The sequence below is a fragment of the Rattus norvegicus genome, chromosome 8 (assembly GCF_021556685.1).
Source record: "Rattus norvegicus strain SHRSP/BbbUtx chromosome 8, alternate assembly SHRSP_T2T, whole genome shotgun sequence".
Lineage (NCBI taxonomy): Eukaryota > Metazoa > Chordata > Mammalia > Rodentia > Muridae > Rattus > Rattus norvegicus.
Genome location: NC_141541.1, coordinates 65,323,371 through 65,346,920, shown reverse-complemented (window position 1 = coordinate 65,346,920; position 23,550 = coordinate 65,323,371). Strand labels below are relative to the sequence as shown.

Sequence of the window (23,550 nt, the reverse complement as noted above, 5' to 3'; positions counted from 1 at the left end):
GTACCCCCACCACTCCAACACACACATACAAAACCCATCTCATAAACACCCTTCACGAAACTCAGCACCTTGTGTGGTCCAGCACCTGCAGGTCGACTCCCTGTCTTAGTTAGGGTTTTACTGCTGTGAACAGACACCGTGACCAAGACAAGACAACATTTAATTGGGGCTGGCTTACAGGTCCAGAGGTTCAGTCTATTATCATCTAGGCTGGAGCATGGCCGCATCCAGGCAGGCATGGTGCGGAGGAGCTGAGAGTTCTACTTCTTCATCTGAAGGCTGCTAGCAGAAGACTCACTTCCAGGCAGCTAGGACAAAGGTCATAAGCCCACACTCACAGTGACACACCTACTCCAAAAAGGTCACAACTCCTCATAGTGGCGCTCCCTGGGTCAAGCATATACAAACCACCACACTCCCCATGAGTGTGATCTTAATGAGGCCTAATCTTAAGGGTTCCTCCTACAGAGGGCCCGAGTCAACAACTTAATTTCCTCTCTCCTCCTCTGGCTTTAATATTTCCATATTAAAAGTGTAGTTTTCTGAAAAGGTATGCCCCTGACCATGGTTTCTCTCTCAGAGTAAGCAGGTGCTTGGAAATCCAGGCTGGGCACACACTGTCCTGCTGGAAATAGTTGTATGTGGAATGGGAGTGGCGGGCAATTAGAGTTGACAGCTCTTTTTAACTGTATATTTAAAAGTGGTATTACATTGTCCTCTCAAAATATGGCTTTCATAAATGTGTCTCAGTTTGGGCCTTGGAGTCTCCTCAGCTCTATGCTTGCCCTTTTTTTTTTTTTTCTTTTTTTTTTTTGTGGTTTTCTAAAAGGTTCTAAGTTTACTAAACAAAGGAGAAAATGGCCACAGCTTACTTCTCAGCGTGTTTGGCTGGAGGCTGGGTCATGGTATGGGGTCTCCTATCACAGGCCAGGGGCTGCAACTTAGGGCAGGGGAAGCCACTGTTCCAGAGGCTCACATCTGGAAATCTGTGGCAGCCTCTGTTTCTCAAGTTGGAGTCCATTTTCTGCCCTTGGGGCCTGGGCGTCTGCTTATCTTCCCCTCCAGCCTGGTCTGGGCACGTGGGGGCTTTCGTCCCAGACGCCTTCTGTCTGTTGTTCTGAATCTTGACTTCCCTCTAGCAATCCCTGCCCAGGGCTGCTCTAACCTGAGACTAACCCGGCTTCTGTGTCTGCCCCTCTGCTCTGGCCACGATGGCCTGGCTGTCCCCAGGGCATGACTCATGAGGATCTGGATTACGTCCATCTTCCTGCACCTCAACTTTTCCCCATCTCCCTCCACAACTTAATTTCTTCACAGTGTCTGTCCCTGCTGGACATATGTTCAGTTGTTTCTGTGGGCCAGCCATCTTTTAGGGTAGCCCTCCAGGCTTGAGTTCACTGAGGTACACCCATACTTGTGGCCAGACAGCCACAGCAAACACAGCCGGCAGAATGAACGTATCCTGCAGAATTTCCGTTGGCTCTGTGCTTGGCTGTGGGAGACTTAGGCACAATGTGCTCTCTAGGTCCAGTCTCTAGGCTGCTGCTTCAGTCTGAATTTGCTGTGACACCCCACTAGCTCCCAGGATACTTTTTCTGCAGAGCAGCACACTCAACTTCTTACCCAACTTCTAAGATATATATGTGTCAGGTATCCCAGTGTTGCGGTAAAAATTAAAAAAGAACGTTTTCTATCAGTTCCTACAAGCTGGATCTGCTCCCTCTGGCTGCTACTCTGCCATGTGGTCTGCAAGCCTCCCTCTCCTGGCTGTCTCCCTTTTAGCTACCCTCTCCACACGGTCCCCTAGGCGGTAGTTTAGTTAACACTCTCTCTCTCTCTCTCTCTCTCTCTCTCTCTCTCTCTCTCTCCCTCCCTCCCTCCCTCCCTCCCTCCCTCTCCCCTCCCTCCCCCTCCCTCCCTCCCTCCCTCCCTCCCTCCCCCTCCCTTCCTCTCTCTCTCTCTCTCTGTCTCTCTCTCTCTCTCTCTCTCTCTGGGCCCTTGCACATTCTCACTCCGCTTGGGCAACAGAACCATATCCGCACGCTCCAACTTCCTCTCAGCCGTTTCTTTCATTTCCTCTTTAGCCCGGTAAGAATCAAGTTCAGAAACATAATTTAGCCATTAGATTTACATGTTAAATTCTCAATCCACAATTCATCCACACAATAAATTCACTGCCAATTGATAAAGATATAAACCGCCCACCTAGACAAGAATCGATGTGGTTCATCTAAATCTGAACCATCCTCCTCCGTAGACTCCATCTTGATCTCTCGCTTTTCCTCCTCCTCCCTCCTTCCTAGACTTTTTCTCCGCTTACCCTTCCTTCTCATCCAGTGATAGGCTCTACCTTATCCTGGACCTGCCTTGCTGTGTAACATCATCCTACATCCCAGACTTTACATAGTGCAAGTTCAGCCCTTGAAACTTCTCCGTGAGTCTGCCCACCAGAACCTTTCCCACATCCATTAAAGGAGCCTCTACCTTTCCAGCCAATGGAAGTCTTTTATGGCAAAGACACCAGCTTTCACTTAGGGTAATCTTTGTCGGCCCAAGCAGTGGCCTTAGTCAATTGCAAGGTGCATGTATGTGCTTGAGCACAGGGAGGCACAGCAGAGGCATGGGAAAGAGGGACCCCCAGCTCTAACCCCCTGAGACTCTCAGCTTGTTCTCTCTACAACAGTCCTGTGACACATCTGAGAGCTGGGAAGCTTAGGCTGAGCCAGGTCTACTATGAAAGCCCAGGCATCCGTTCTAGGCGGAAGTTAATGGAGCTTGAGAGTCTGGTGGCAGGGGTCACAGGGGACTAAGGAAGGAAAGAAAAAACCAAAGATACCAAGGGGTGCATGGAACACTCACTGTTTCTTCCTTAGACTGGCCACTCTATCGGCGTGCCCCTCCCCCCAGCTTCATATTCTTTTGGGGCCCCAATTTCTACTTCTGTAACCTATGGTTGGAATGGTGGTTTCTTCAGCATCTTCTTCAGGGTTCCTCTGGCCCAGTCGCCTTGAATCCCAATGCACCTCCACCCCCATTCATCTGGAAAGATCAGGCTGACTGAGGCAGGGAGAGTGGGGAAACCCTGGTGACCATGGGTCCTATCCAGTCTGCAGCCTAGAAAATGACTCAAGCCCAGCTGGGAGGGAGAAGCATCCCTGGCCAGGGAAAAGTGCCAGAGGCAGGATTAAGGGCTTCTATAGGCAGATGAGTAGCTCCTGTGGGCTGACATGGGTAGGGTTAGCTAGTGCCAAAGACAGCATAACTGCCAATAGCCATTGCTGACTTCTGTTTTCCCTTACCTGGGCTTGTCGTTCTGTGGATCGCCACCAGGGGGCAGGAAGAGACCAAGTTTCTGGCTATCCCGTGCCTTTGTGGTTTTCTTTAGGTCCCTTGGCTAGGGATGGACACGGTGGCAAAGGAAGGTAATACCCACCCACTATCTTTCTCTCTCTCCCACCTCAGCCTGCTGCAGGGTCTCTGGGTTCTGGGGTATTCTCCACCTCTGTTTTTTTGTTTTGTTTTGTTTTCCAAGACAGGGTTTCTCTGTGTAGCCCTGGCTGTCCTGGAATTCATACCATAGACCAACCATGGTACCCAATCTCTACTCAGGACCCGATACGCTGCCCAAGTGCTGTGGCCGTCCTGTGACAGCCATGCCTAGCTTCCCAAGGCCAAGGTTTCTTTTTCTCTAGACCAGGCTGGGCTAAGGACTAGTCCTGGGGACTGAACTGAGGGACAGTCATCTGAAAGAACTCCTTTCCCAAGCCTAGCCTGTTAACAGGACACACGCACTCCCTCTCCCACGGTTCTCTGCCCCATTTCCTGCACGCTTTCCCTTCAGAGGCTGTCTTTCATGGGTCCCTAGTAGGTCCCAGGGAAAGGACCTGGAGAGTAAAAGACCATCTTATATCACAGTGTAATTTAGTTGGGAATACACATTCTTAGCAAATATTGACTATGACATTATTATTGTCCATAGCGCTGCAATTTAATAGCCCCAAACAAAACTGTCTGGAATTGGCACAAGTTTTGAACCCTTAGCTGCCTTGAATCAGTCTCATCCAACCACTGCAGGTCAGGATGTGCTGTGTTCACTAACCACAGAGATCCTCCGGCCTTCAAGTAGGAAGTAATCGTGATGAATCCATCTCCCACTTTATTCATGGTGGACTGGCGTGATATTAGAGACGAGATGGTGCTTCATTGCTTCATATAAAGCCCTTAGTTTAGAAATATTTTGAGGGCTAGGCCTGGTACTGAATCTGCTAATGGTCCTTGCTCTACAAGAGCTTTTGGCAGGAGGATCACTGGGACTTTGTAATTCAACAAAGTAGCCCAAATCTTTAAATAAGTCTTCTTACTTCCCGTAGTCATGGCTTTCCCATGCTACAACTGCTCATTTCCATCCAGTTAACTGGGTTTCACTTTTTACTGTTTAAAAATATTGATGAAACTTCCTTTTAGTATTTGATTATATGAAGGGAGAGGGATAGAGAATGGTGCTCACCCAACCAGGGTGTGCACGTGGAGGGCAGAAACAAAATACACTACCTACAGAGTACATGATCACTTTGATTCAACCATGATATCTAATGAAAAGAAAGGGATCACAAAGGTCACCTCTCTGTCTAAAAAAACAGAGGCCACCTAGCCTTGGTCATAGATGGTCCTGCTCCCTCCTCCTTCCTTGTGATCACCAGGCCCTGACCTTCCTCAGGGAACACTAGGACAACACAAATTAACCCTCGACTGGGGACACCACAGTGGGCTCTGACTGAGTTGTGTGGCCAGCATCATGGCTGCTACTGAGTGAACGGCAAGCTTGGGCTGCTCTGGGGAGAGGACAGGAGTGGAAGAGCTGGAGACAGATGAAAATGGAACGTTTCTAAATGATAATGCTAAGCCAAAGGAAGCAGTCCATCTTTGACTGGGTCAACACTGAATTAGGATAGAATGACTAAATTCTGCCACTTACGCTAATCAGACTGCAATCAGGAAAGTTGACATTACTTTCTCAATGGCTGCCAAGCCTGTCTTTCATCAGCGCTGATCAATATGTACAGATTCTCTATCCACCTTGAGCATATATGGGTTTATGTTTTAAATGCTCATGTGCACACGGTACTTGTGTGGGGTCCTGACTCTCGTGTTCCCTGTATGAAGGTCTGAACCCTATTTTGTAGAATTCATTTTCTGTTCCCATCTTTTCTTGGATCCTCTGAATAGAACTCAAATTGCCTGGCTTGGGAGACACGCTTATTCGCACACCTATCTATCTTTTGGCTCCAGCATATAGTTTTAACCTTGATAATGTTTTATCATAGAACACATTTAATATCAGGAATAGGGTGTAATGACACCGATCTGTTCATTTTTTTTTATATGTAAGTACACTGTCTTCATCCACACCAGAAGAGGGCATCAGATCTCATTACAGATGGTTGTGAGCCACCATGTGGTTGCTGGGATTTGAACTCTGGGCATCTGAAAGAGCAGTCAGTGCTCTTAACTGCTGAGCCATCTCTCCAGCCCTGTTCATTCTTTGATATACAATAATTTTACAGTGAAAGACATTGATGTTAGGTTTTTGAATATACGTGGTCCATTTACATCTCATTCTGGTTTATGTTTACTGTGGTGTCATTTATATCCATGGTTTCAATTAAGATTTCAACTGGCCAATAGCATTAATGGAGGAAGGATGATGGACTGGCCCTTTTGACCACTTACCTGTGATAACACAGTTCCACATGCAAGTTTCCACTGTAGAGAAGGATGCCAGCTACTAACATGTCACTGTCCCAGACTGTCGCTCACAGACCTCAGGACCTCTCTTCATACTGTGTTTAAATGGTTTAGTCATTTCTCAAAGGCTTCAGGGCAGGTGCAGTGGCCCACTCCTCACAGTGTGTGGGCATCTGACTGGTAAAAACCAACTCTCCCTGCCAGCACTGGGTTCTTCTATGTGCTGTCTACGTTGTGACTATGACACAACCTGACATTCAGGCAGTGACACGTGCCCTTGGCTAGTTTAGCTCGGACTCCCTGATCACACATTTTCTACAGGCTTCAGAGGTCAGGGATTTACACAGAAAATGGGCCCTGTTATGTGGATGCTGACTACCCCACAGCTAAATGCCCACCACTGCTGTCACGTGAAGTAGTCATCGCAATTTTAATTTTTAAATTCTTTATTACTATAAATTCATATTGTATATGAGAGTGTACAATGTGTACAGACCCATCTGTCACAGGAGGTTTCTGAAAATCAGGACACGGTTTTGTACATTTTGATCTCTTCCTCTAACTACCTGTTGGTTCTAGCAACTAAGCTTACAAGCAAGACTGTAAGGCGAGCTCATTCACTCACTCAGCCATCTCACCGTTCTCACAGATAGGAACTCAATGTTATAAGACACACAATTCTTCTAGGAAAATGGATTTTACAAGATGTAATTATGATCTATTCTTAATCTGACAAGCAAAGGACACTGATAACACTTTGTGTATTTTATTTATCTTGTGGGGGAGGCCATGTGAAGGTCAGACGACAACTCTCAGGGGTCACACCCAATGGAGATTGAACTCAGGTCCCCTGCCTTGGTGACCTTTACTCACCAAACCATCTTTTCCAGGTCCTTGCACTATTGAGTTAATAAAGTAACCATTGCACATCATTTATTTCTTCTTCTAGTTTTCCCCTGCTGACAACTATCCACACTCATGTGTGATGTGGCTGTCTGGGTTCTGACATTAAGGTGGAAGAATGGTAATCTGGCCTCTGCAAAGGACAGAGAGTCATAAAAGGATGAGGCACGATGGCAACACGGAGTGCTACTCTGAGTACATATATGTCACCATCTGTCCTAGGTTTTTACTGCTGTGAACAGACACCATGACCAAGGCAACTCTTATAAAAACAACATTTAATTGTGGCTGGCTTACAGGTTCAGCGGTTCAGTCCATTATCAAGATGGGATTGTGGCAGTGTCCAGGAAGGCATGGAGGAGCTGAGAGCTCTACCTCTTCATCTGAAGGCTCCTAGGAGAAGACTGACTTCCAGGCAACTAGGACAAGGGTCTTAAAGCCCACACCCACAGTGACACACCTACTCCAACAAGGCCACACCTCCTAATAGTGCTACTCCCTGGGCCAAGCATAAACAAACCATCACACCATCCTAGATTGTAATGCTCATAGAACCTCAAAACTTCTAAGTCACACTTACAATGCCCTCAAATATCACGAAAAGGAAAGTCCCCCATGTTATAAAGGTGTCGGGAGAGATCTAGAACTCACAGGGTGGGGGTATCGCAGATGGTAAGCATCAACACTCCCAATCAGCCCTTGTTTCCTTCTATGTGCCGTCTACACCATGACAATGATGAACTCTGATGCTGCTGTGGCAGTACCTGCCCATGGGCTATGTGACTGAGGACTCTCATCACTTGCATTTCTACAGGCTTCAGAGATCCAGAAATCTACACAGAGGACAACTGATTCCACAGCTGAGTGACGAACACAGTTAAGCAGTTTAGAAACAAGGGGCCATGCATCTAAACCACATTCTGGCCCTTTCATCCAAGCAAAATGAGCTTGGTTTCATTCATTGCTGTACACTGCAAGTAATATGCATCATAAGGAAGGAAGGGCACACGTTTGTGCTCTTCCTGAGTGACTTCAAAAATAAGGCATGTAATGTGTCTTAGTCAGTGAAGAGATGCTATGAAGAGACACCATGACCACTGAGACTCTTACAGAAGAAAGCATTTCATTAGGGCTTGCTTATAGTCTCAGAAGTTAGTCCATTTTCATTATGCCATGGAGCATGGTGGCACACAGGCAGACTTAGCACTGGAAAGTTGACAGTTCTACATCTGACTCCATAGGCAACAGGAAGAGAGAAAGTCACTGGGCCTAGTTTAGGCCCTTGAGACCTCAAAGCCTATGAACAATGACACAACCAAGTCCAACAAGACCAAACCTACTCCAGCAAAGCCATCCATCCCTCTTGATCCCTCCCAAGTCGTGTCACTCCATGACGACTAAGGCTTAAAACAGGAACTTATGGGAGGCATTCTGATTCAAACCACAATATTCTACCTCCTGGTCCCCTGTACTGGCTAGTTTTGGGTGTCAACTTGACATAAGCTGAAGTTATCACAGAGAAAGGAGCCTCCCTTGAGAAAATGCCTCCATGAAATCCAGCTGTAAGGCATTTTCTTATATTTTTGGTTGTGAGCCTAGCCTTTAACGGCTGAGCCATCTCTCCAGCCCAGGCATTTTCTTAATTAGTGATCAAGGTGGGGAGGGCCCCTTGTGGATGCTGTCCCTGGGCTGGTAGTCTTGGGTTCTATAAGAAAGCAAGCTGAGCAAGCCAGGGGAAGCAAGCCAGTAAGTAACATCCCTCCATGGCGTCTGCATCAGCTCCTGCTTCCTGACCTGCTTGAGTTCCAGTCCTGACTTCCTTTGGTGATAAACAGCAATGTGGAAGTGTAAGCTGAATAAACCCTTTCCTCCCCAACTTACTTCTTGGTCATGATGTTTTGTGCAGGAATAGAAACCCTGACTAAGACACCCCCATAGACTTATAGTCAAACCATAATGAAAAAAATGTATTCATTCCAACTTCAAAATTGGGGAGAGATCTGAATGTTCATGAGGTGGAGACCCCTAGACTAATTTAGTCACTTGAGGGTTGACCATGAAGTTTTAGAGCCAAGCACAACTTGGCTATTTGCTCTCTGCTTTGTGACTGGGTTCAATGTAAACAGCTGAACTTCTGTGTCTCCTGGCACCACTTCCCTGCCTGCTACTTTGTCCTCTGTATTATAAAGGAATAATCCTCTTGAATTTTTATCTATGATAAACCATTGTTCCCTTGATTACTCCTTCTCAGGCATTTGGCCACAGCATGAGCAAGCAAGAAGAACACAATGATTTAGTGATGGGATCCAGCACTGCCTCTGCCAAGCTCGCCTTCCATTACCTTGACCTGGCCTATGTCCATATGATATAACAAGGAGTCCCAGTACCTACCAAAGGTCTCCCCTGAGCTTTTCAGTCGTCTAACCATTGTTACATCATCCTCATCTTAACACTGAGTGTGAGTTGCTCCGTATCTCAAAGAAAGCCAGGAGAGAGAGACTCAGACACAAATTGGTGTCTATAGCAGGTGAAGCCATGCTGCCTTATATGAGAACTTCTGACTCCCTTGTTTAATGTCACTCAATGAGAACCAAATGGACTCCTAAGTTCTGTGATAGTTGTTGGACTTCAAGCTAGGTAATTAGCCCCTTTACCTATTAAAAAAGTAACGTTAGACATCTTCATCCTTTATACATATGATATATATGACTGTGAATAACTCAAACCAATGGATACATTTGTACTGTACCAATATTAGTGTTGCTGGGGTTTTCTGTTTCATTATAATGTTCTACTACGTATCCTGTGCTGTACCTTGTTGACTTGCTATGCCTGAAATGTAGAATTTTCATTATAGCTAAAACTGGAATGTAGTCACTAAAAAGGGCTAAGTCAGATGACTGGCATAAAAAGAAAAACCAGTGGAGTGTGGTGCCAAACATCTTCGCCCAGGACTTGGGAATCAAAGGCAAGTTTGCGGATGGTCTACTGAGCTCATCTATAAAAGTGCATGGCCACACAGTTACTGCGCCCCCATTAACAGCCTAATGTTGACTGGAGTACTCAGGAATCACAAGCGTTATGCTGTGTGGTTCTTTGGGCTCACAATAATGGTGCCTTATAGTCTAAAAATCACCAGTAGCTACTCAAGTGAGTCATGTCAAAGTGAAAATTAATTATGACATACATCCAGTATGCTTCCCCACATAGTTATTGTCAGATTCAATGTGACTAGGGGAAAATAGGCTTATTTTTTAAAAAATATGTATATGCATGTGACTGTTTATTGTTAAGTGTGGGCATGTGCAGGTGTTCCAGGGAGACAAGAAAGTGTTAGATCCAGGGGAACTGCAGTTATGGGTGATTGAGAGATACTTCACCTGGATGTTGACAACTGAAATCAAGTACATTCCAAGGTTAGAACACATTGTCAACTGCTAAGAAAACCTTCAAGCCTGCAAGGTGTCCCTTTTCTGTTGTTGTTGGCAGTGCTGGTGGTGGTGATGGTGGTGATGGTGGTGGTGGAGGTGGTGGTGGAGGTGGTGATGGTGGAGGTGATGGAGTTTCTTACCAGGAAGCTCCTGAGATTGAGGAAAACTCTAGATTCTTGGTGCACCTGCATGCCCTTCTGGAGGGCTAGAATCACAGTTCCATGCCAACACCCCAGTTTATATACTGCTGGGGATCAAATCCAGGGCTTTTTTTTTTCTTTTCAAAACACTCCCAGTATACCTGAGGCCTTCTGTGTCTTTCAGTTGTGAGGGACTGCAGCTGGAGTCATATACTACTGTTGACACCTGCTGCAGTCATGACCATGTTTCTGTCCCCTGTAGGTTGGCCTAGTGGGTGTATGCGGGGAAGCTTCAGCTCCTCTATAGTGGGGCTACTCATGGCTTAATGGATTGACAGTTGGGTCTATACCTAAGAGTATCACTTTTATCCCACATGTGTGAGAATATATTTTGTGCTTCCCCTATAGATGGCCAGTTGGTGACTTCCAACTGTGTTCTGATTGGTTCTTCTTGGGTAGGAAATGCTGAGAAATAAATCTACCATATAGGACTGTGGTGATATTTGAACTAATGAATGCAGATAAAGAGTGAACTTGGATTATTTTCATTGAAAAAACTAACATTTGAAATTGTGTTAGGTCATTGGCATATCTACCAGGGAAAGATACATGTGGACATTTCCTGATGTGCAAAATTCTAAGCCAACTCAGCTGAATGCAGAGGTTATAGACACATGCATTAGTTACCTGGGTGGTCGGTAGGTATTTACAATGAAATCGCCTTGCCATCAGGTTGTTCATAAAATTAGTAGTGCACTGTACAGAAGCCAAAGAGCACTTACACAATTCTTATATAAAATATATTCTAAGAGTCATTATAGAATACATATAGGATCTTCATTTTCCCAACTGGACCTGCAATTTAGAGACGATAGACTTAGGCACTGTACCTCAACCTGCTGCACCTGTGGAGATCAAACAACCCTTTCCCAGGGACATCTACCAGACAGCTTGCATAATGGGTGTTTACATCACAATTCACAACAGTAGCAATTACCGGTATGAACTAGCAACAAAAGTAATTTTATAGTTGGGGGTCACCACAACATGAGGGTATTAAGGGGTCACAGCATTAGGAAGGCTGAGACCCACTAGGCTAAGTAAGATGAAGTTAACTTCTGTTTCCATGTCTCTGGTTTCCCTGAGAATTTATGACAATGGTAACAGAAAGAGAGGGAGTTTTCAAGTCACAATTCAATGTCACCAAACACACAAAGCTGTGCACCATGTGAAGAAAATTAAGTGGTTTTTTTAAAACCCTTTTTCTGATTCAATCCACATCAAACTGTTGGGAAGAAGCAAAATAAACTTGTCCTAAGTACTGCCATTTTGTTTTCAGACTCTATTTTAATCATAGGGCTGACAGCTTCCATCATTCATCTTTCCTCCCCTAAAACTGCATGACAGATGATGACCAGCTTCTAATATTCATCATTTGCTCCCCAGTACATGACTGTTCCAAAACATAATGATTGTTTCCAACGTCTAGCTTCTGTTATTCATCTTTTGTTCCCCAAAGCAGAATGACTGTTCCTAACCACAAAACAAATGGATTTGATTGACTGGACTGTAAAACCTATGCCCTATATAGGTTGACATAGATCAACCATTAGGACAGTCCCATCCCTCAATCCTGACTTTGGGAAAAGGTAACTAACTGTAACTTGGCACAGATATTTGTGGTTTTCAAGCATATAGCTCTGGAACATTCTGGCTTGGGGTCTCAGTTCATTTCCAAGTCTGTTCTGTGGCCCTGATTGATTAGTAGCTGTTTGATTACATTAAGTTTCCGTCATCTACCTTGACCTGGTACTTGAGTTATATTAGATCTAAGAGGACCCCATAACAAAACAAATCTATCTCTTTGGCCTGTACTAAGTGTTTCCCCAAAGCTACATTGAAATTTGGTGGAGGAACTTTCTATCCGTCTGCTTTTGTGAGATAAATCCCTCCTAAGGAGTGCCTCCATGTTCAAATTATCCACCCTAGGCTTCTTGCTTTAAAGGTCTCACCACCTTAGTGCCCCTGGGTTGCATATGGGAGGCTTCCACCACATTAGCATTTGGGGACCGTGTTCTGTCTGTTTCAACAACTAAAACATCCCCAGAGGGAAAAGAACAGGACATAGAAAAATACAAACTTTTTTATCTATAATGTTCCTGCCACCTTTTGAATAAAAAAAAAAATCACACAAGTTTTCATGAAAACATCAAAACAAGTGTTAGAAGAAAAGACCCCTAACATACACCGTGGAATCTGACATTACATCTGCGTGCCTTGTTCGATAGAGGATAAGCCAATACAATCCCGCTGCACCTCTCACAGTAAAGTCTGTGCTATCTATATTGTACACAACCAGGTTATCCCTACTCAAATGCCAGCTCCACTAAAGGAATCACGAAAGTAACCTTTCGATCTTAGAAAAAGCAAGTGCTATCTTACCTTAGTGAGTGATGACGTTGCCTCCTCTTCTTGTGAGGTCTTCATTTGTTCTTCAGACAACACCAGGAGAACACAATTAACCCTCAGATCTTGGTGCCACCTATTACAAATACTAAGGGCTTTGGGCTTGATATGGACAGGGGTATATAAAGTTAGCCTGTATGGCCAACCTTGAGGGGTATTTAGCTCATGAACAAGCATGGCTGGGCTGCTGCATTGAAGACAAATGAAGAACAGAACTTTTCTCTTACTGTGCATTGGAAATCTACCTTAAACGAGATGAAGCAGTTCATCTTGGATTGGCTGAACACTGGAGTAAATGTCAGCTTAAAATGCCAGACTTCTATCACTTATTCAGACAATTCTGAGGTCAGGAAAACTGGCCTTACTTTGTAGATACAAACATATTTTAGCCTATTCAGATGGTTATATGCAGAGATTATGTTTGTGATTGAGCATGTACATGTTTTATAGAATCACATTTTTTCTGTATGTGTATGCATGATTACTGTGGAGTGCACATGCTGTGGCACACATCTGGAAGACAGAGGACAATTTTGAATTTTAAATTGTTTTAGATTTATTTTATGTGTATGAGTGTTTTGCCTGCATGTAGGCACACCAGATGCATGCTGGGGCCCACAGAAGTCAGAAGAGAGAATGACATCCCTTGGAACTGGAATTGTAGACAGCTGGGAAATACCATGTGGATGCTGGGAATTGAACCTGTAAAAGAGTCCTGTAAAAGAGTAGTCAATGCTCTTAAGCACTGAACCGTCCCTCCAGTCCAAGCTTTGGAGGTTTTCCCCCTCTTTCTATGTAACACCGACATTCTGGGAATGCAAGTCAGGCCCCCAGCTTTGGGAAACAAGCACATTTACCTACTGAGCCATCTCACTAGCCCTAGCACGAAGGCTTTACTCTTCATAACATACATTTGATCTAGGAAAACAAATAGAATGCGGGGTTTAAGATGTAATAATATTCAGCCTTTGATATAAGTAATAGCTTGTTTTGTAACAGAAGATACTAAGACTCTCACGGTTTTTTTTTTTTTCTATTATTGTTTTCAGAGCTGGGAACCGAACCCAGTGCTCTACCACTGAACCAAATCCCCAACCCTGACTCTCACGTTTTTAAAGTCACTTCTCCACATCACATTTATTTCTCCCATTTTCCTTTACTATGGAGTCATTTGTATTCATTGTGTGAAGTTATTGGCGTGGGCTCACCCCAGCTAACTCCCAGTACAGTGGGAGGATGGACCACTGAGCATGGATAGCATAGTCCCACACCAGAGTTTCCACAGGGGGGAGCAACATGCTAATACTGGAATGCTACCCGGGTACATGTGTGTAACTATACCAAGCTCACACATATTCACAACCTCTGGGTGAAACTGACACTCACTCTAAATATCAGGAGAGGGTCTCATATTCCAAAATGGTTCTAAAGCCAAGTGTGGGGAGTCACCCTGTACTCACTGAGCATGGATGTCCCAAGTAGTAAGCATTAACACTCTATGTCAGCACACAACCTTTCAATGTACTCTCCACATTGTAAAAATGATGAAATCTGACATTTCTGCACCGATCTCTGTCCCAGGCTATGCAAGTGCAGACTCTCTCTAATCACCTGCATTTCCTTAAGTGTCCGAGATCCAGGGACTTAAACAGAAGGTGGATCTCCTTGAATGGTGGAAACAACAGTTTGGTGCTCAGAATCAGAGACTCCATATCCCTGGCCTTTTCACCTAGGAGAACCATGAGCTTGCGCACATCCCTCACTGCCGCTCTGCTCACACTAGGAGACAGATGTGCATCAGGAGTAAAGAGGGACACTCTGTCCTGAGGGACGTAATGGACACAATGCTGTGCAAACGTTCAGGAAACTCAGTTGTTGGAAGACTGTGCTGCTCTAGGCCTCACAGCCTAGAATTCTTCCCATTTTCAACCAGAGCCCTCAAGTACAAACCCACAAGGCACTGTGCTAGGACGAGTGCCTACATATCCGACATGCACTGAGTCGACTTCGAACAGGCTCAGATTAGACAACGTCAGCTAAAAATGTTTTGAATAGGGCTGGAGAGGTGGCTCGATGCTCAAAAGCACTTGCAGAGGACCAAGGTTCAGTTTGTAGCAGCCACACAGAGGTTCACAACTATCTCAACCACACAGAGGCTCACAACTATCTCAAAGTCCAGTTCAGGGTTCGGTTCCGTCCTCTCCATAGGCACAAAGCACGCATGTGGTACACATGCTACCATGTGGGCAAACATTCATGTGGATGAGATAAATTAGCAAAAGTACTAAAAAAAAAAAACCCTTTAAGCTAAGGGTCCACTACCAAAGCAGGGATGGCACTGCTTTCCAGGGTGCTCCAACCGCAGTGTCTTTAATAGATCCACAGAGTCAGGTGAACCCCAGAACACTGGGTAGACTAATAGCTCCTATTAAGACATCTATGGTTGTAAGACCTGGAGAGCACATCTTCTTACATTAAGGCCTCACATTTTGCCACTGGCCAAGTTCCTCGGTGCTCCTAGACACTTCCATGGAATCAGACTAGGAATGCGTCACCTGTCAGCCCCTCCTTGCTCTACAGGTCCCTCATAGTCACCCTGCATCTTCTTGTCACTGTTTGGCCTGTTCAGCTATTGCTGTCTGGAAGACAGTGGCCCTCACACACACACTGCTGTCAACAGCAGGAAAAGCCACACTACCTGACACAAGGTCAGCCTCAGATTCCCTGTGCTCCTTATCATTCAAAGAGGAAAAATGGATACAGAAATGCATTTTACATGCACATGTGTGCTGCCTGCACCTATGTCTGTGGCTCATGCATTCCTGGTACCTGTGGAGGGTGGAATGGGGTATCATATCTGGAACTGCAGTTCCAGATGGTCATGAGCCAAAATGTGGGTGCTTTGGAGCAAATCCACATTCTCTGTAAGGGCAGCCAGTGCTCTAAACCACTAAACTATCTGGTCAGACCCTTTAAATTCATTCATAAATATCTCTTTAAATGCTATGACATAGTTCTCTTGAGCTAGGAAATTAATATTCACACATTAAAAGGTGCTGCATGACAGCTTTATTCCTTTTCCATGTGGGATCATGGAATCCAAGCAGTGAACTGTGGGGTACAGTGGATCTACAGAGTGAACTGTGGGGTACAGTGGATCTACAGAGTGAACTGTGGGGTACAGTGGATCTACAGAGTGAACTGTGGGGTACAGTGGATCTACAGAGTGAACTGTGGGGTACAGTGGATCTACAGAGTGAACTGTGGGGTACAGTGGATCTACAGAGTGAACTGTGGGGTACAGTGGATCTACAGAGTGAACTGTGGGGTACAGTGGATCTACAGAGTGAACTGTGGGGTACAGTGGATCTACAGAGTGAACTGTGGGGTACAGTGGATCTACAGAGTGAACAATAATTTTAAATTTCCACAATACCTCCAAAAGAGTGCTGGAGACTTCTTCATTTGGATGTTCTACTGAAACTACAGCACTGTGTCGCAGCCATTTTTTCTTAAAATTTAGTCCTCTCGCCAGAGCTGAAAATAGATTGTATTGACGACAAAAAGAGTTAGGCTAACAGAATGGTAATTTAAAAGAGGAGAATGAGTTCATTGTTCTGTCTTTAAATATTTGATCTCATCAAGTACACTTGTTTGATTCACAAGAGGAATTCCAGAAGCTAATGGATGAGTGAATGCACACTTAAAACATGCATTATAGAGGCTGGAGAGATGGCTCAGTGGTTAAGAGCACTGGCTGCTCTTCCAGGGATCCTGAGTTCAATTCCCAGCAACCACATGGTGGCTCATGACCATCTCTAATGGGATCGGATGCCCTCTTCTGGTATGTCTAAAGACAGCTACAGTGTGCTTATATTAATAAATAAATAAATAAATAAATCTTTTTTTTTCTTTGGTTCTTTTTTTTTGGAGCTGGGGACCGAACCCAGGGCCTTGCACTTCCTAGGCAAGTGCTCTACCACTGAGCTAAATCCCCAACCCCAAATAAATCTTTTTAAAAAATGCATTGTAAGGTCAGTGTAGGTAGATGTCAGTCTAAATGGATGAGATGCTGGCACAGTACTGATATAATACAGAGTTAACAAGCATGGGGTAACACCTGATGGTCAGCCTCTATACTAGTAAAGCCTTTCATGACTTCTCACTAGAACCTGCATGCAGAAGAAGAAGACCAATTATTACAAACATGCAATCTCTCGCATCAGCAGATTGAGGATCTGATTAAAGGCTATTTCTCATTTTACCTTCTGTGCCTATCTCCCCATTTTGTTATGTCATTGTCAGACAGGGACTCTGTACCAGCTTTGGCTGGCCAGGAAGATCCAGAGGTTACTGATAATCTGGAACTCCTAACCCCCATTTCCACTTTTGGAGTGCTAGGATTACAGGCCTGTGTGCCAGCGATCCTGTTTATACAGAGCTGATGATCAAAGACAGGGCCTCCTATGTGACAGGCTGGCACTCTACCACTGGAGCCACCTCCAAGCACATGTGGCCTTTTTCTGTCATTCACACTTGAGAATGCCTGCACCATGGGGCTTATGACCGTGCAGTAGTCATAATTCTGTTTGGGATCTCTGGAGGATTGACTTCCTCCAGGTATACATGGTAAACTAGAACCCTTCTACAGTGGCTAAGGATGTTTTAATGAAGCAACACATGGACATTTTAGCTCACAGCATCTATAGTGGATCACGTTTGCATATGTAATGTGGATCCCAGGATCCTGAATGTGGGGCACTCACCTCTTTGTGTCGGTTGACTATTCTATGGAGGAGTTCACAGAGATAGAAAAACCCCAAACATAACTGTGGTGAGGTCTGAGCTAATTAATGTAGGGAGAATGTGCACTCTGATATTTCATTGAGTGAACACTGAAAACAGGGTTAAGTGTTTGGCATATCTGTTTTGGAGAAAAAGATATAGATACATCCTGATGTACAAAATCTCACGACCAATCAAGATGATCACAACTGAATGTTTGCACAGTACACAAAGGGCCAGGATTTGTTCCTTGAGATTCTGTTTTTGTTTTTGTTTTGTTTTGTTTTGTTTTGTTTTGTTTTAAATAAAGTCCCAATCATCAGTAGGTGGCTGAGATCACAGTTGTGTATCTGAGAAAAGACAAACAAGAGTTATACAATTCTTATCCCAAAAAGATCTTAGGAAACCCATCCCATGATACGTACAAGTACTTTTCTTCCTTGACGCCACCTACAATTTAGAGAAAAGAAACACTTAGGCCCAGACTATGGTAAGTATCCATTCTTGTCTTTGTTGGGTATGTGTTCTATTCTTTGGCACTGATATCCACTCTGGATACTAGACAAGTGTGGTGGCTGTATGGTCCTGGGACAGCATGATTCTGCAGGTCATCAGGTGACACAGACAGATGGAGATGGACCAGAAGGAAAGGCTGAGAGGAGCAGCAGGAAAGAGCTGGGGAGAGCCTTGATCTATACCAAGCATCAGAATGCCCAGGGAGTTGAGGTGGGGTGGGAGGAGTGGCTTCTTTCTGTTAGCATGCTGCAGCAAGATTAATCCTGGAGAAATCAGAACACAGGACAGGTAGGATAGTGAAAACCACCCAAGTCTCAGCCCAGTGTGCCCATTGGGGTCCCTTGGTATAATGTGTTTCTGCAAGTAGGCAGCTGACACAATGGAGTGGTGATGAACTAGAAAAGAAACTGAGAAGGTTGGTGGGACCCTGGGTCTGCAGCAAGAAATAGAGTTCCCAGGGAATGCAAAATACAAGTTCTTCATGAATAACATGTCTGTTACTTTTTGATTGAACATTATACAACATCACATCTAGAAAGAAACATTTACTCAAGAGGAAATGACCTCCTAAAATACATCTGAAACTGACATCGGGTATACCTTTATGAGTCGGGGATGACTTTCCTACCTCTTCCTAAGTGAATACCCTAATATCTACAGTGCCTATGATTTTTATTATTCAAATATGCTGTCAATTAGAAACAACAGTTTTATGAACATAGCCTTTCTATCTTAATGGGATGATCATCTTACCTTAGATGACTTTGCCTCCTCACCTTTTGAGGCCTTTATCTGGAAGTCAACTGGAAGAACTAGGAAGACACAAAATAACAGTCAGAACATGGTACTGCTTGAATTACCCAGAGCTCTTTGATTCAGAATGGTTATAGTTGATAAGCAAGTATGACTGGGCTAGCACTGGACCATTGTGCTTGATGGGAAAAGGACTGAGAATAGAAGAAAAGTGGGGGAGAGTTTTTGACCTTCTAAGTAATGGGAACCTAAAGCAGTGTGAAACAACCAACCCATCTCCAACTGGGTAAAAACACTAAAGTAAGTTGTATGGTTAAATGAGAGCTCTACTGTTTTCAGTCATTCTAAAGACCAAGAGAATTGGCACTGCTTTCTATTTATCTTTCAACCCATTTTTTTTTTGGTTCTTTTTTTCGGAGCCGGGGACCGAACCCAGGGCCTTGCGCTTCCTAGGTAAGCGCTCTACCACTGAACTAAATCCCCAGCCCCTCTTTCAACCCATTTTAATGCCCACAAACTCACACTTGTGTGCACACTCATGCATGCATGCTCACACATACACACATCACACTCACAGTTTGTATTTATCATAGCATATAGGAATCTAAATTTGATAGTGTACTCATTGTCATAGGTCAGTCGACTTAGTAGCAGGCACAAGATAATATAAGTCATACACTCATCCTTTCATACCATTATTGAATGGTTGAAGGGACTGTCTGCCTGCATATGTGATTGCAGGCCAGAAGAGGGCACCAGATCTCATTACAGATGGTTGTGAGCCACCATGTAGTTGCTGGGAATTGAACTCATGACCTCTGGAAGAGCAGTCAGTGCTCTTAACCACTGAGCCATCTCTCCAGCCCGATACATTATTTTATTCTCCTCTGGTCTTCTTTTGCTATGCCATCTATTTGTGTGCATTGTGTGAATAGATGTTCAGTTTCTGACCAAATGGGGATCTGGACCTTACTGACCACCAGACTTACTTACCCAACTCTACATCAGAAATGCCAGGACGTTGATGCATTGTGTTAACACTGGAGTGGCAGTGTGTCTTTATGTGTCACTGTCATGAGTTGTGCACGCATATAGTGTCAGTTTCCGTTATCACTAAAAGACATCTCAATCCTGACTGACTTTAGGACAGATGTGTGGGCTGATCCAGGACTCCCAAAACATGCATGCCCCAACCCCCAGTTTTGGTGAACCATGGAAAACCATGTGTTTATGTGCTTTGCACACAATTGGTGTGATTAACTTTGACACTTATGCTGCAATACCTGCCCCTGGGGTTTGTGAGCATGGGTCCCACCTCATGAGGTGCATATTGTATAGGATTTCTCAAGGCTGTTAGAAATCAAGACAGTTGCACAAATGATAGACCATCTTCCTCGGTGACCAGAGACCTCACAGCTGAATGATGTGCCAGGTCAACAGTTCAGAGTATCAGCATCAGGACCACAATCTGGGCTCCCATCTTGGCTCTTCCACCAAAGAACAGAAGAGTCTGGGTACTTTCAACACTATCTGTCTTTGATCCCAGCCCTGGGGTGTACATAAAGTGTAGACAAGGATGTGTGTGTCTGTGCTGTTGGTGTGTGAGTTATGAACTCAGGACGAGGACATGTGTGTCTACACTGTTGGGTGTGTGAGTTACTGAACATAGGGACAAGGGTGTGTGTATCTGTGCCATTGGTGTGTGAGTTAATGAACACAGGGTATAAGGAAGGTTATTTGTGTGGAAAATGTACTGCTGATGTCCTCCCAGCTTAGTCTGAGTCAGACCTTGGATTCCAAATTTCTAAACCATTGTTCTTCTATGACATATGCCTGCTTGGAATGTAAGTGGCCATTTTCATTTTATCCAGACTCAGGATAGAGTCAGTTAAACATCTAACAGGAATGCCTGAGTATGCACTCAGTGTCCACTCCTAAAGTAAAGTCAGTGTTGTTCTCTTCAATCTTCCAGTTGTCTAACTGTGAAGACTTGTTTCAGTGACATACAGCCCAGAATGGCGGGTGGATGAACATTCTATAGTAAGACATCTAGCACTGTAACCCCTGGAAGTCCCCTACCTTACATTATCAGTGCCTCACAAATACGAAGGCCTCCTCGTATTTGCTATTGGCACCAAAATGGAAAGCATATAGTTCAACTTCTTGAAAGAGCTCAAAATGAAGGCTCAGGAGGTCTAAGCCACATGGCATGTGAAAACATGTTTAGCTATTACATCTTTTCAGTGTTACAAGTCTATGTGAAGACTAGTTTGGTCATTACGGGATGCATGTACAGTATTTACTCACTGCTGGATATAAATCAATATTAAATACATATGTTCTTAGTCATCGGTCTTGATGATTGATCTCATTCTCATTTTTTACATGCTGAAACAGTGATTTCTCATTGGAAAAGCAGTTTCCATTCTTGAAAATGCTTACCTCCGGAGGGCAGTGGGATGGAAAATGAACTACGATTTTGCTTTCTAGTGATTCACATAAAATATGTTTTCATTTTAATTAAATACAGAAAGTACAAATCCCTGTGAACCTTGACAAAAATGAAAACGTGTCCATAATTCCCTGAATTTATACATCTTTCAGGGGAAAAGAGAGACTGTGTTAAAAAATAAAGATATAGGTACATAACTATGAAAAAATACCTCAAAACTTCAACATTTTGGAGCCCCTCCAGTTTTATGAGATATATTTCAACACACATAATCATAACATACAGTAGCTGGGTATCGTGGCACACGCCTTGATCCCCAGCACTCAGGAGGCAGACACAGTCATCTGTCTGTGCGGCTGAGGTCAGCCTGGTCTACATAGTGACTTCCAGGATAGCCAGGGTTACTCACAATATATACTGTCTCAAGTATATGTACGCCATAAAATTGCTGTAAATATACCAAGGAATATCTAAGAGAAAACTTGATGAATCAAATAAATAAGTTATAGAATAAAACTATAAAGCATAATCAAAATCTGTATATATTAAAGGGGAAGTTATTTGAACAATATATGTTGAGGGATGACAGTCAAAGGTGAGTGTTACCTTCACAGGAGCATCTGCCTCCCATTGGGAAATCTCGATCAAACCGAAATAGACAATTCTGCACTGTCCCAAGTGTATGCTGAGAAGCCTCACAACGCACTGAAATTCAGAACCGAAGCATCACAATACATGACCACATAACCATAGCAACGCTATGTCACGGAATTTCAGGACGAAGTCACGTTCCGCGCTGTGTCATCCAGCATCTGCAAGGTCACTGAGCCAGGCCAGCAGCTGGCTCAGCTGCCAAGAGCACTTTGCCATAAAAGCTGGTGACTTGGGTTTGATCTATTGAACCTATGGTGGAAGGAGAGGACCAGTTCCCCCCAACGGCCCTCTACCTCCATCCATGTACCATGGCATACATGGAACACACTAATGTACACGCTAAGCATACACACAGTGGTGATTTTGACAGAATATGTTATTACACATGATATCATACGCACAATGTCCTTTCCCTGAGAACAGACCTATCAGAGCGCATATTTTGTCCCATCTGTTACTATGAAGTTCCCTGACTACATTTCTGACTTCACTGAAAAATCTATCACTATATATTTAAACAACGAGCTATTTTCACTAAGAAAATAACAGAAAAAGTGGTTTTCTGAGACCATTCTCCTTGGACCTGAGCATTATCTTACTAAATATAAAATTTAAGATAACCTTCAATATGAAGCCACACTTAAGAAGTCTCATCAACATGGCTGCCTAGGCATGAGCTGAACAAGGGACACTAACAGATATGCCAGGGTGGGCGGGGGAAAGCCCACGTGCCCTCAGGCCCACATGAAGAACAACAGGCAACTAAGGAAAGCTGACAAGAGAAATGGTCTTCCGCAGGGAAGAGGACACCCATTAGGTATCCAATACCAAGTGGTCGGCTCTGAGAACGTGTATATACAAGAAAAATTATGCGGACTAATATACAGGTTGTATTTAGGAATATATTATGTACATGTGCTTATATGCATATAACAGAACTTAATTTTATAAGAAGCTGTGAATTTGAAAAAACAAGGAAGGGCATATGGAAGGGTTTGGAGGGAGAAATGGTGCAATTATGATATAATCTCAAGAATTAAAAAACAAACTTAATTTCAGAAAGCAAAGAAGAAAAAAAGATTCCCTAATTTACTTTATGAAACTACTATGACTACTATACTGAAAACAATACAGTGAGTTTACAAAATAATGACGGTGACATTCAGCAATTCTCCAACCTATTCAGACACTGTGCCCTCCCTAGCTCTGGCCTAATAGGAAGAGGTCCCATTCCTGTGGGGATGTTCTGGCCCTAGTCACACTGATTCTTGGGGCTACACATGGGACCTCTGATTCATAGGGAGCTATGAGGACACTCACTCATGCTGAAAAGACAAGAATCCCTGTTCTTGCAACACTGCCCACAGAGGCACTGAGAGAAATTGCTGTGTAAAGAAAATATGTGAAGGCCAAAAGTTAAAAATAAAAAAAAGCATCTTGGGCTGGAGAGATGGCTCAGCGGTTAAGAGCACCCGATTACTCTTCCAGAGGTCCTGAGTTCAATTCCCAGCAACCACATGGTGGCTCACAACCATCTGTAAAGAGATCTGATGCCCTCTTCTGGTGTATCTGAAGACAGCTACAGTGTACTTGTATATAAATGAATATACTTGTATATAAATAATTGTACTTGTATATAAATGAATAAATCTTTAAAAAAAAAAAGCATCTCCTGAAGTGGAAATTTCTGATTTCTTTAGGGCTC

At 43.9% G+C, this 23,550-nt stretch overlaps 1 long non-coding RNA gene across 1 annotated transcript; it reads right to left on the bottom strand.

Moving 5' to 3' along the window:
• Positions 1 to 11,005: 11,005 nt before the first annotated feature.
• LOC103693103 (uncharacterized) lies at positions 11,006 to 21,951 on the bottom strand. The gene is made up of 6 exons (XR_015627276.1): positions 21,798 to 21,951; positions 18,740 to 18,798; positions 17,896 to 17,920; positions 16,122 to 16,222; positions 12,662 to 12,711; positions 11,006 to 11,074 (listed from the first exon to the last, which is right to left on the bottom strand). It is a non-coding gene; the product is annotated as an uncharacterized LOC103693103 (long non-coding RNA).
• Between the last annotated feature and the right edge of the window lie 1,599 nt (positions 21,952 to 23,550).